The sequence below is a fragment of the Macrobrachium nipponense genome, chromosome 7, assembly GCF_015104395.2.
Source record: "Macrobrachium nipponense isolate FS-2020 chromosome 7, ASM1510439v2, whole genome shotgun sequence".
NCBI lineage: Eukaryota > Metazoa > Arthropoda > Malacostraca > Decapoda > Palaemonidae > Macrobrachium > Macrobrachium nipponense.
In genome coordinates this window covers 13,696,967-13,709,044 of record NC_061109.1, presented here as the reverse complement: position 1 = coordinate 13,709,044, position 12,078 = coordinate 13,696,967, and the positions used below count along the sequence as shown (strand labels likewise).

The 12,078-nt window shown below is 37.2% G+C and overlaps 1 long non-coding RNA gene across 1 annotated transcript; it reads right to left on the bottom strand.

Annotated features, from left to right (window-relative positions):
* Positions 1–523: 523 nt before the first annotated feature.
* On the bottom strand, positions 524–11,848 carry LOC135217314 (uncharacterized). Its single transcript, XR_010315101.1, has 3 exons — positions 11,716–11,848; positions 3,993–4,148; positions 524–1,185 (listed from the first exon to the last, which is right to left on the bottom strand). It is a non-coding gene; the product is annotated as an uncharacterized LOC135217314 (long non-coding RNA).
* Between the last annotated feature and the right edge of the window lie 230 nt (positions 11,849–12,078).

Below are 12,078 nucleotides of genomic sequence, written 5' to 3'. Positions count from 1 at the left end.
TGTTCTTTGGCCCGGAAAACAAGCCGTTTACACGAAATGCTTATTTTGGAGTCGTTATTCATTAAGCAGTTAGTGCCCAAGTTGAACTCACACACACACACCTCCTCTGTACAGTTGTATCTGGGTTGAACCGGCTTTCTTCGCTGCTTCTCCCTTCTTTCTGAATCACTCAGTCTTCAACTTTTTAGTCTAGCAGGTGCTTTTTAAATTGCTTTCATTTTATGTATGTTTTTTGTATAATTGTTGAGACTTAGTCAAAGTTATGTTTTCATGTATTTTTAATTTGTGTTGTTTCCCTTTTAGCCTTGATGATGTAACTATGGGTTACAAAACGCGTCGGCAATAAATTTACTATCACTTGATGACCGGCTATCTCCTTGTCACCCTGTCCTTCTATATATATATATATATATTATATATTTATATATATATATATATATATATATATATATATATATATATATATATATAGTGCCACAAATCACCGAAGACGTGTGATGATCACATATGCATTCAGCCAGGAGAGAGGTCAAAATAAATTACTTGAACTAAGCGCCTTCGTGTATTGCTACACCTCTTCATGGTTCGTTCAGGTTGACGTGCCAAGGAAACACACACAGTCATAAGAAAACTTCGTTGCAAGAAAAACGGCGCTAACAACTGCTGAACGGTGGCAATGCCTGATAACCTACTTGTTTAAAAATACCCTTTGTTAAACTCCAATTAACTTTATATAAACCTAGGCTGATGTTTAATCTAGTGTGACAGCCTTTTTAAAATTTCTGATGTTCCTTCATTCACATGGATGTACATTAGTTTTGTGTCATTTTCTTTGGCTACCCCCAAAAATATCTTGGCCCCACCTTGATGGAATGCCACCTTCTTGATCTAAAAAGAATTCGGGACGCGGAATGCTCGTAGGAACATGGCAGAAAAAAAACCAACAGTTTTAGATGAAGCAACAGTTTTAGATGAATGGTTAGAATTGGAGTGAACTGAGAACAGATACTTGTGGGCTTCCCATAGACAGGAAGTTGTGTTCTTTGGTGGTTGTTGTGTTGTTGTTGTCCTTGGTTGTTGTTGGGTTGTAGTCCTTGGGTGTTGTTGTGTTGGGTTGTGGTTCTTGGTTGTTGTTGTTGTTGTTGTTTATATCTCTGTGACCTCGACCAGCGGACAGCCCAGAACCTACCAACAACCAATTCAGTCATGAACTACCCATACAGCAATTACACTCTCTCTCTCTCTCTCTCTCTCTCTCTCTCTCTCTCACACACACACACACACACACACACAGACGTTGTCAAATGGAACTTCATAACTCCTCCATACTGTGCAGTACCAATGCATCTGAAAAAGGCAATTTTTCGCCTACTTCCCTTTCAAGAGTGATTTTTTTTAAGGTGGTTATGAGATATTGTCAATTAATTCGACTGACTTTCGTCCATTCCTTTCTTTCTTTCTCCATTTAGACTGAGGACATCCTCTTTCTATGGGTTTTATTGTCCAACTAACTAGTTACTACTAAGTACTACAGTCTCAGCGCGATCTAACGTCTCGTTCACTGATGCCAGGCGGTAAATTTAATATGACAAAATTACAAGAGACAAAACTGAGATCATATTGCTAATATTTTCACAACTTTATGGAGGGTACCGATGCATTTAATCTACTGAGAAAGTTGTTGACGTTCCTTGTACCGCCATGAACAAAAGATGTTATCCACATATCGTGTGCATAATTCACACCTCTAGGCAATAAGTTCGGCAAATATTTCCCCTCGAAAAACACCATATATACATCGCTAAGTATAGGAGAAAGAGGATTTCCCATGCCGAATATCTCCTCCTAATAATTACCATTAAGAGTAAACATGCAGCCTTAGATGCACAATTTTGTAAGTTCAATTGAAGCTTTTTGGCATTGGGAACACTTTTTTTTTCTTTTATTTCATCCTCTCAAAAATCTAACAGGTCTATTGGCACCTTTGTGAAGAGAGAAGTAAAGTCGAAACTCACCATTTTCAAATCATAATTTGGGTTAAATCGATTAAGGCGACTGATAAAATCTACATTATTCTCAAAAGGACATCCCTGGACAGTGCCCTATATTGTTCAGGGTGACGAAAGTTGAATAATAATAATAATAATAGTGCTATGTTACATTAGTTTAGTTTACCTTATAATCAATTCCATTTTCTGTTCTTATAGTGACGTCTTCATTACGTCATGCCCATGGCCGTAAGGCCACTGAATTTCAAATCAGATAACAATAATAAAATAATAATAATATACATTATTATTATTATTGTTATTATTAGTTCATTTTCGTCATCCTGAACATCATAGAAGAATCTGGTCCAGCCAAAGGGTGGGCTACTTTTTTTGGAGGGGCAGGTTTAGCACTACAGCTTTGGGTCTGCACATACTCTGAAAAGTGCTCATATAATTTTAAGGAAAAAAAAAAACTATTCATTTACTGAACTCATTCATCCCTATATAAGTGTTACTTAAGCATCATAAGGACAGTTCCATATATGAATTTGAAATCACACCTAACAGATTATTTGTGCAGGAAATTTTCGTCTTCCATTTTGTTCACCAGAGAAATACAAAGAATAGTAGCTACTATTGAGAGGACTGTAGATGTTAAAACTTGTAAAATGGGTTGAACAGATTTTATATTAAAATATTTGGATTCTTAAATGTTGGATATTCACTTATTCTTCCCTGAAGCGAACCAGGGCATGTACGTGGTGGAGCCAGTGGGACGAAGGTCAATTAAGCGCTCTCCAAGGTGAACTACGTCTAAAACATGCCTTGAACTAAGATGCTGTAATCTTTGTTAGTTGCGTGACTGTTGATCTTGAAACCTAAATAGTACAACACGCGGATGTTGCAGCTTTTATCAAAACTCTTCCTTTATGAGAAATAAAGTGGGTACTAGATTTAGGGGTGGGCACTATTAGTGGTGCAGACGGTGGGGGTATATACGGCTGAACTCTAGGGTAGTACCAGTGAGTGGTGCAGACGGTAGGGTATCGTACTGAACTCTTGTAAAACACTGGCTAAAGATGAGCCTATTTCCCAACCGGCCTCCACTCCATGATTCATTTTGCACTGATACTAATGCTTAATCGGCACTAATAGGTATTACGTAATATGGGATTTGATATGTCTTTATTACATTTATAAAAAAAAAAAAAGTTATCCGATACTGTCGGAAAACTAGTTTTTGTTTGTAAAGTTCACTGTATTTACAGCGATGATTAGACTTCCCCGCTACGTCTTGTTAGAGGTGCAGTAACGATTAAATTACGGATGTATGATGTGGATGATCATTGGTTAGAAGTGATTGATGGTTTTCCTCAAGAACGCAAATTGTGTGTAGAATATAGTACTACAGGTGAAAGTGACAAGTTTATTGCAAAATATGATCTAGTAACACAGAGTAGCCTATATATCTTCATAGCCGCTTAAGATCTTTATGGGTGTAATGTGGGATCAAAAAGTGGAAAATCAACATGAATTTTAAGTCTGAGGGACAAAAGGATGGGATGAGAATGGAAACCGAATTATATTCGAATTGCAGACGATATGCGATGATAATTTACGGTAGGAAAGACATGAAATAAGAGAGGGGCAAGAGTATAGAGTAATGACATTTAAATTATTATGATTATAGCACTACGATAAGTATGGTGCATGGACGTCTGGTAGTCGGAAAATAGAAGCAACATAAATCAACATAATTATAGAAGTGGTAATGGTAATACTGACTAAAATGCAAATATTTTTCCTTAATTTGTATTGCCACTAAGTCTACTGTAACCTCTACTTACAGACAATTATGTACATATAAGCTATACTATGCTTCCTACGAAGAAAATCATTCACATGAAAAACGGGATAACTCAAGGAAAACGAGAGAAAACTAATATTTACCCAAGCAAAAAATAATAATGATAATTGTCACATTTCTGCACTTATGATTACCTGGTCCTGTGAGTAAGATGTAACGTTGGTTGTGTGCCTCTTAATGTGATGGATTTTGCCCTCCCGGACAGAGATGACAGCTGGACAAATTTCATCAGGAAACACAGTAGCACGACTCACAAACACCTGAATGTCAGCCATTGCTGTTATGTCGATCTGTGGACAAAGAAGATACTGTAGACGCAAAGGTTTCTGGTAAATTATGCGCTGATCATGCTCAGTACTCCAACATTTCATCGGTAAACAAGGTACAAATACCAAAGTGGGCTAAATACATCATATGGAAAATGCCAAAAATTTCTCCAGTCAAACGGAGTATAATATAATGATGCATTAATGCATACCAAAGATGTAAGCCAAAATATAATTTTCACTGAGTTTTGTTATAATCTTTATCATCTAACTATGTCATGGCGACCTCTTCCTTATCAGTATAGGCTCTTATTAGATTCGAACTCTAGCGCAATCAAGTTTACAGTTTCAAAGAATTATAGTTTTAGTTTAAGTTAACCTAATATATCAGTTCCTTTGCTATAGTAACTATCTTCACCTTGCTCATTTATCAATTAACCTTGCAATGTAGATAAATGTTTTAATAAAATTATTTAAGGATGTAGTCCACAAGTTAACACAACACAAATTGATACATTTTGATCTCGTATGAGTCTAGGCTTCGTTACTGTTTTCTGATCTCGAGTTTTGCATTCCCTACTTGACGTATGAGGACATGTGGTAATTGAATGTTCAGCCACAGAGGGCACCTCTCTCGTTACCGTGACATTCTTTGCGAGGTTTTACCTCAGACCTTTTAAAAGTTGTTGCAAAAGAGTTTCTGTAGGTATAAGACGAAGAACAACCAACAATTCCGTTTTCAGTTGAACAGAGATTTACATATATCATAAATGAAGCCACCATGAGATGCTAAAGTCAGCAGAATAGGTACCTTCATTTTTGCAATGTTTTAAAATGTAGTAACTAAGAATGTACACACACATTTTATATATATATATTATATATATATATATATATATATATATATATATATATATATATACATATATATATATATATATATATCTATATATATATATATATATATATATATATATATATATATATATAATATTATATATATATATATACATATATATATATGTATATATATATATATATATATATATATATATATATGAAGACATAGGGTTTTGATTAATAATATATTGTTCGTGCATTCTCTGTAACCTGTGGAATGTGGAGGACAGTGCAGAGATAACGACCTGAGAGTAGCTGATCAATGAGTTTCTGGGGGATGGCGTGAGATAAAAGTGCTTAGTTCGTCGAGTCAATGTACGACAGTTTATGAACTCTTCCCAAAGTGCCTTTGTGAAACTAGATGCAGCTAGAACCGCGAGGCGCTAGCGAACTGTGTGTTCGTATGTGCGTGTGCGCCTCTTTCTGTTAAAAGCGTTCATACCCAAGCCTATGAGAGGGATTTTGACAGAGGGCTTCGAGTCATAGGCAAAGATGCCGTGGCATTCGCCGGGGGAGTTTTTTGACATAGTGTTTAGTGCCCGGTTGGGAATGGATGGTTCTGGATTTCTGTGGGACAGAGTTCCCAGGGAAAGGTGTGACCTTTTGGGTGACTTGACAATGAGTTGTTTTAAGTTAGTCTGTAAGACTGGATTACTTAGTTAATTGATCTTAGTTATTGTAAATAAACGTTATGTTATGATGCAACTCTCTCATTTTCATTACCTGTTAGAATGGAGAGAAAGAGGTGGAGAGAGAGAGAGAGAGAGGAGAGAGAGAGAGAGAAGAGAGAGAGAGAGGCTGTGTATGTAAATGGAGTTATGGGGGTGGGTCTGCCTTCCGTTTCGTGTCCACGCCTACCTGTATGAATACATGGAGGTTTTTCCCATGTAATAGTGGTGGCAGACGGTTAAAGAGGGGATATAAAAAGTTTTCTTGTTTTTCTATGCCTAGGAACGCCAATGTAGAGATGGTTGGCCAGTTTGTGAGTTGCTAGGAGTCATCTCACCGGTCGCGTTTGTATTGTGCCGACGAGATTTACGCGTTTTTACGAAGAATTTCGAGTTCCTTTTGTTCCCATTATGGAGTGGTGAGTGTTAAAGAACTATTGTTTATCAAAAAGGAGTGGGTTTTTGTTTAAATATTTCAGGGTTATGGGATTGGTTCAAGAGGTCAAAATAATTTTTTTTCTTTCCCATAGTGAAGTGTTTTCTTTATTTGCACGTGTTTATAATAGACGTATGCATTCGTCTTTGTTTAAAACATAGGAGTGTATTTTTATGCATGGGAACTGTGCTTATATAAGCAGATTTGGCTTAGAGACACAGAGCGGCCACAATTTTAAGGGCTCAGCATATTTCTGCAGAGAGGCGCCTTGCATTGCGAGGGTGTACAGGCATCCCTTGGGAGGGTAGTTGCATGGGTACCACTAGCCTCACTCGAGAGATAGTGCAGGGATGGGGATACTGCTGGCATGCCTCGGGGGCTGTTCTGCCGCTTGACTGAGGGGTTGTTCTCAGGGGGGGAGAAATTTTTTTTTCTCTTAGTGTTGGAGATGGATTTGGCCTTGACATTGGATGCTAAGATATCAGCTGGTTGATTAGTTGATGAAGTGAAATGCCCGTAGAGTCTTTTTTTAAGAAAAGAGATTTTTTTTTTCTCTCTCTTGGATGAAGAGAAAAGGAAATAAAAAGAGATTTTTCTTTTCCGAAAATGAAGGGAAAAGTAGTTAACATGCACGGGATGTGTTATATGTTTCTTTGTGCCTTGAAAGACACAAATATACACAGATTATTTTTTTATTGTGTTGGAGAAATTACTTTGAAATGCCGATGATTGGTGTTGTATCTGTGTTGTGTGGCAATGGTGTTATGTCATGGTGTTGCATGCTGGAGAAATTGTATGTCATAAGATTCAGCAATACTGTTGTATGCTATTTGAATTTTACCCTTTGCGAGAGAATTATTGCTTTGGAGAGTTATTATTATTATTATTATTAATAATTATTATACTGAGATGTGTCCACGGGAGGTTTGCTTAAGTATAATTATCATTACGGGAGAATTGTTTTACGAGAGATTTGAGATATTTCATGGGAGATTATTTAATAATTATTACAGATAATTATTCAGGGAGAATTATTACAATGAATTAATGGGAGAAGTCTTGTCTTGTGTTAATTATTTGTTCAGTTTTTGTAACTTTGGAAGATATTTCAGTGATTCACGGGGATGAGTTTTGCTGAATCTTGATGAATCTGGCTGAATCTTGGTGAGTTGTGTGGAATTTTGCTGAATTTTGCTGAATTTTTTGCTGAATTTTTGGAGAATGGACAAGCATTAACATTGGTGATAATTTTTGTACTGATACTGATGATTTTGATGATAGCAATTTTTTTTTTGGTGATTTTGTGATAATGATATTTCTGATACTGATTTTTTATATACTAATACGTGGGTGTTTTAATGCTGTCAAGGGAGGTGAAATCTTTTGTGATTATGGGAGGAACTAACAACACATTTAGTTTTTTTCTTTTTTTTGATGAGTTCAGCAGATAATTGCTTGACATCTAGTGAGTTACGGGAGATAGTTAATGGTGCCGTTGATTTTTCTTTTCTCCTTTTTTTTGAAAGTTAGCCATCGCTGACACAAGTTTTTTTTTTTACCATGGGTGAATTTGAATTTGTTTTTTCTCTCCAGTTAGTGTGAATATTATCTCAGTTCATGACTTAGAGTCATTTAAGAGAACGTGTTCGTGTTTTAGCTATTTGATGCTATAGAGTAATATGGGAGAATTTCTTGCATGTTTTGAATGCATACGTAATGGCACTACATTTTTTCTCTGGATATTTGTGTTCCAGAAATTGTGAGTTTTCTTGCATAATACCCTTGTTGTATTTGTGACAACTTTGTGAGAGATAGGAAACTTGGTTAAGTTTTCTAGTGGCTTATGTCGTAGTGCATATGGGGAAGTCTTTGCTTAGACACTGTGAATTTGGAGTTCTGTTATAATGACTTGTGGCACATTGGTGTTTTTTTCTAGAATTTTCTTCGACCAGTTTTGTATTTGCCGAGTTTTTGCCCTTTTTTAGCAGTTTATGCTAAATGGAGTGAGTTTTTATAGTTTTTTGACTATAACATTGAGTTATTCTCTGGAGAATTGGAGTTATAATTGCGTATATAATGTGGAGTTATAATTGAGATATATTATTTTGGGAGAGATAATTGGATGGTATAATTATTATTTTGGAGTTATATTTAAGATATAATATATGGGAGATATATTTTTGGCCATTTTTGATATTTGCCAATAGTGGTATGAGCTATGTTTAGTTCAATTATTTTGCAGCCATCTTTGTTGCAAATGGAGACACATATTTGGAGATTATGGGGCAATATTTGTGAGTATGTGAGTTAGATGCCTTGAGTGCACATTTTTTGGAGATATATTATTTGGAGCCTTGTTTTGTTCCACATGGAGTTATTGTGGAAATAGAGGTAAATATTTTGTATTTGCCGAAATAGAGGTGATTATTCTCTATTCCTGGAGTGGTGTCTTTTTTTCTACTGACATGTGGCTTTGGAGAATAAGAGAATGATATAAAAGGGGGTTGGTTATTAACCAAATGGAGGAAATATTTCTATAACCGGAGTGGTGTTATTATTGATATGATGTCTCATAATGGAGTTGGAATTAATCTTGGGCGGGTGACCTTTTTTTTGTGGTTATGGAGTTTTTTTTTCGAGTAAAGAGAAGTTTTCTGTGGTTCTCTTTTTTGATTTCGTGTCTATTTAGAGAGAAGTGGCATTACTGCATTACGAGTCATATGGAGATGTGTGTGCATTTTTCATGTTCACAAGTGTGTTATTCTTGGAGAAATATAATTTGGGAAAAGTCATGTTGAGAGAATAAGTCTTCGAGACAAATTTTTGAACACATTAGTCAATACCTGGAGTTAATTCTGTGAAATGTGTCAGTTAGACCTTTTTTCTTGAGAATCATGAGTTTCCAAACTTATGTGTCTTACTAGACAATTTTTGTGCTGTTGTTTGAGCATGCGTCCGCAGGTGATTTTTCTGCTGACAAGCGATGTGATGAGCCGTGTGCTGATTCTTTTCCTCTGATCGTGACAGATCAGAATTTTTGCAATATCTGGAAATGTTAGCTATAGCATTTCACGAAAGCGCATGTATGAGTTTGTTTCTTTCTGGCAAATTCCATAACTTTACATGGAGCATTTCTTGGGGAAAACGCGGGAGTTATGCATATTATACATGTATTATGTATTTTGTGATTGGGGAAATCTACTTGTGATTATTTTTTTTTATTATTTTTCTTCCTTTTCCTATGAGAGATATGATTTGGGGATTGAGCTTAAATAACATTTCTTTTTTGGACGGGAGATTTGATTTTACCGGGAGGTGTAATTTTTCGAGGGTTGCTATTTACGTAAATGGGAGTTTGACATTAAGTCTCATTGTGATTAATTATTGAGCAGTAAAGGGGTTTTTGCTGTTAAAAGTTGGAGATTTTTACTGATTTTGTGGGTTGTTTAAATATCAACTAGAGAGAATTTTTTGGGTCTGGGTGTTACGTGATTCTTTTCTTTCTTGGGCTTGTTACGAATTTTTTCTTTTTTTTTCTTGTGAGCACATTCGAGTTCGAAGTGTGAGTGCAGAATTCCGTGGAGTTGCTGTGATTTCTGAGTTGTGTGTGTGTGCTGATGTGCGAGTTTGGAGAATTGAATTGGAGAACTTGATGTTTTTTTTTCTTAGAGAGTTGCGATAATGACTTTCATTTTAGTAGTCATATTTAAGGGAGTTAATTGGGAGACGTTCAGTTAGTATTTCTGACCTTTTTGAGATCGTTGTTTGATAGAAGTAGTATGTTTGGGTTAATTTTCTTAGATTGACCAAAGACCTGACTGACATACTAACGCCCAAAAGTTCCCCGACGCCAGCAAGACGTTCCAACCAGCCGTGAAGAGAGGTTGCTGCCATGTTGTCCATGGTGATTACAAGTATTTCCACGTGGGTGTTCGAGAGAATTCTACAGCGTGTTTTTTTGGGGATCTACAAGAAGCCGTGAGAGTCTTCTACGATGAGGGAGGCATTCCGTCTTCCTACAGTTGCTACAGCCTGCTATAGCCTGTTGCTGTCTGTGCAGCTACTTGCAGACAAGCGAAGAGGGATATTCAAGAATCCTAATGCAGAAAATATCAGAGAAAATGCGTCTTGGGTTATTGGGAGATTAAAGCGTGATAAGACTTTATTTTATAATGCCAGAGACGTGCAGTTTTACTTGTTTTGTTTTAGGCCGGCCAATGTTTTATATTATATAAGCAATTTTGCTAGGCGGGGGCTAGCATATAGGTGCGAGGCCGAGCAATCTGTAAGACATAGGGTTTGATTAATAATATATTGTTCGTGCATTCTCTGTAAACCTGTGGAATGTGGAGGACAGTGCAGAGATAACGACCTGAGAGTAGCTGATCAATGAGTTTCTGGGGGATGGCGTGAGTAAAAGGGTGCTTAGTTCGTCGAGTCAATGTACGACAGTTTATGAACTCTTCCCAAAGTGCCTTTGTGAAACTAGATGCAGCTAGAACCGCGAGGCGCTAGCGAACTGTGTGTTCGTATGTGCGTGTGCGCCTCTTTCTGTTAAAAGCGTTTCATACCCAAGCCTATGAGAGGGAGGGTTTGACAGAGGGGGGGGGGGGGGGGGGGGGGCTTGGGCTTCGAGTCATAGGCAAAGATGCCGTGCATTCGCCGGGGGAGTTTTTTGACATAGTGTTTAGTGCCCGGTTGGGAATGGATGGTTCTGGATTTCTGTGGGACAGAGTTCCCAGGGAAAGGTGTGACCTTTTGGTGACTTGACAATGAGTTGTTTTAAGTTAGTCTGTAAGACTGGATTACTTAGTTAATTGATCTTAGTTATTGTAAATAAACGTTATGTTATGATGCAACTCTCCTCATTTTCATTACCTGTTAGAATGGAGAGAAAGAGGTGGAGAGAGAGAGAGAGAGAGAAGAGAGGAGAGAGACGAGAGAGAGAGAGAGAGAGAGAGAGAGAGAGAGAGAGAGAGGCTGTGTATGTAAATGGAGTTATGGGGGTCTGCCTTCCGTTTCGTGTCCACGCCTACCTGTATGAATACATGGAGGTTTTTCCCATGTAATATATATATATATATATATAGAGAGAGAGAGAGAGAGAGAGGGAGAGAGAGAGAGTAGAGAGAGAGAGCGAGAGAGAGCTTTCATGTTTCCTGTTACTTCCAAGTTACATTGTAAATCAGGAGCACTTTTGTTCTTTCTGCTGTTTCTCTACTTACGAGAGTATAGGTACTCGGGTGATGGGAAAAATACACCGGTAAGATCATTATCCATTATCGAAGATAACGCCCAGACTTATATCAATCCGGCAGTGAGCGAAAACTAGTCTATATAAAGTTCAATAAAATAATGTGAAACAGAAATATATTTGACGGTTATATATTGCGTTTTCACATAACGTATAAACACACACACACACACACACACCACGAAGCTGGCCTGGTAGGGGGTAACGGATTTATATCAAGCTAGCTGAACATCAACCCTCCTCTTAGACTCAGAGATACAGAAAGGAATATTTGGCATTTTGGCGACGAGAAGATTTAATCGAAAAAATAAACAATAATAGATTTAACGTTACCTCACTAACACCAGTGCAGAAGACTCTCGCTAATTGCGCAATAGAGTCCGAGTCGTTTGGTATTTAAGCTGAAGAGCGTGGAATCCAAACCACATACACAATAGCAACTGGTAGCTCTCCTCTCTGATATGGCCATGGCCGGTGGGGATTCTGTAAACAGTAGACCCTGTCTCGACCAGTATTCGACGACGTCTGGTCGTCGCCAAGTTCGCTGGGGTTAGACAGATTCTTAAACCTGAACTTTTACACACCTGTGAAATTAGTTAGTATTTCGCAAAAAGAATAACAGGTAATCAAACCGAGGAATAATATCACGGGAAACTTTAATACATGGCGTATTCACACGATTTTATTTTCATTTAC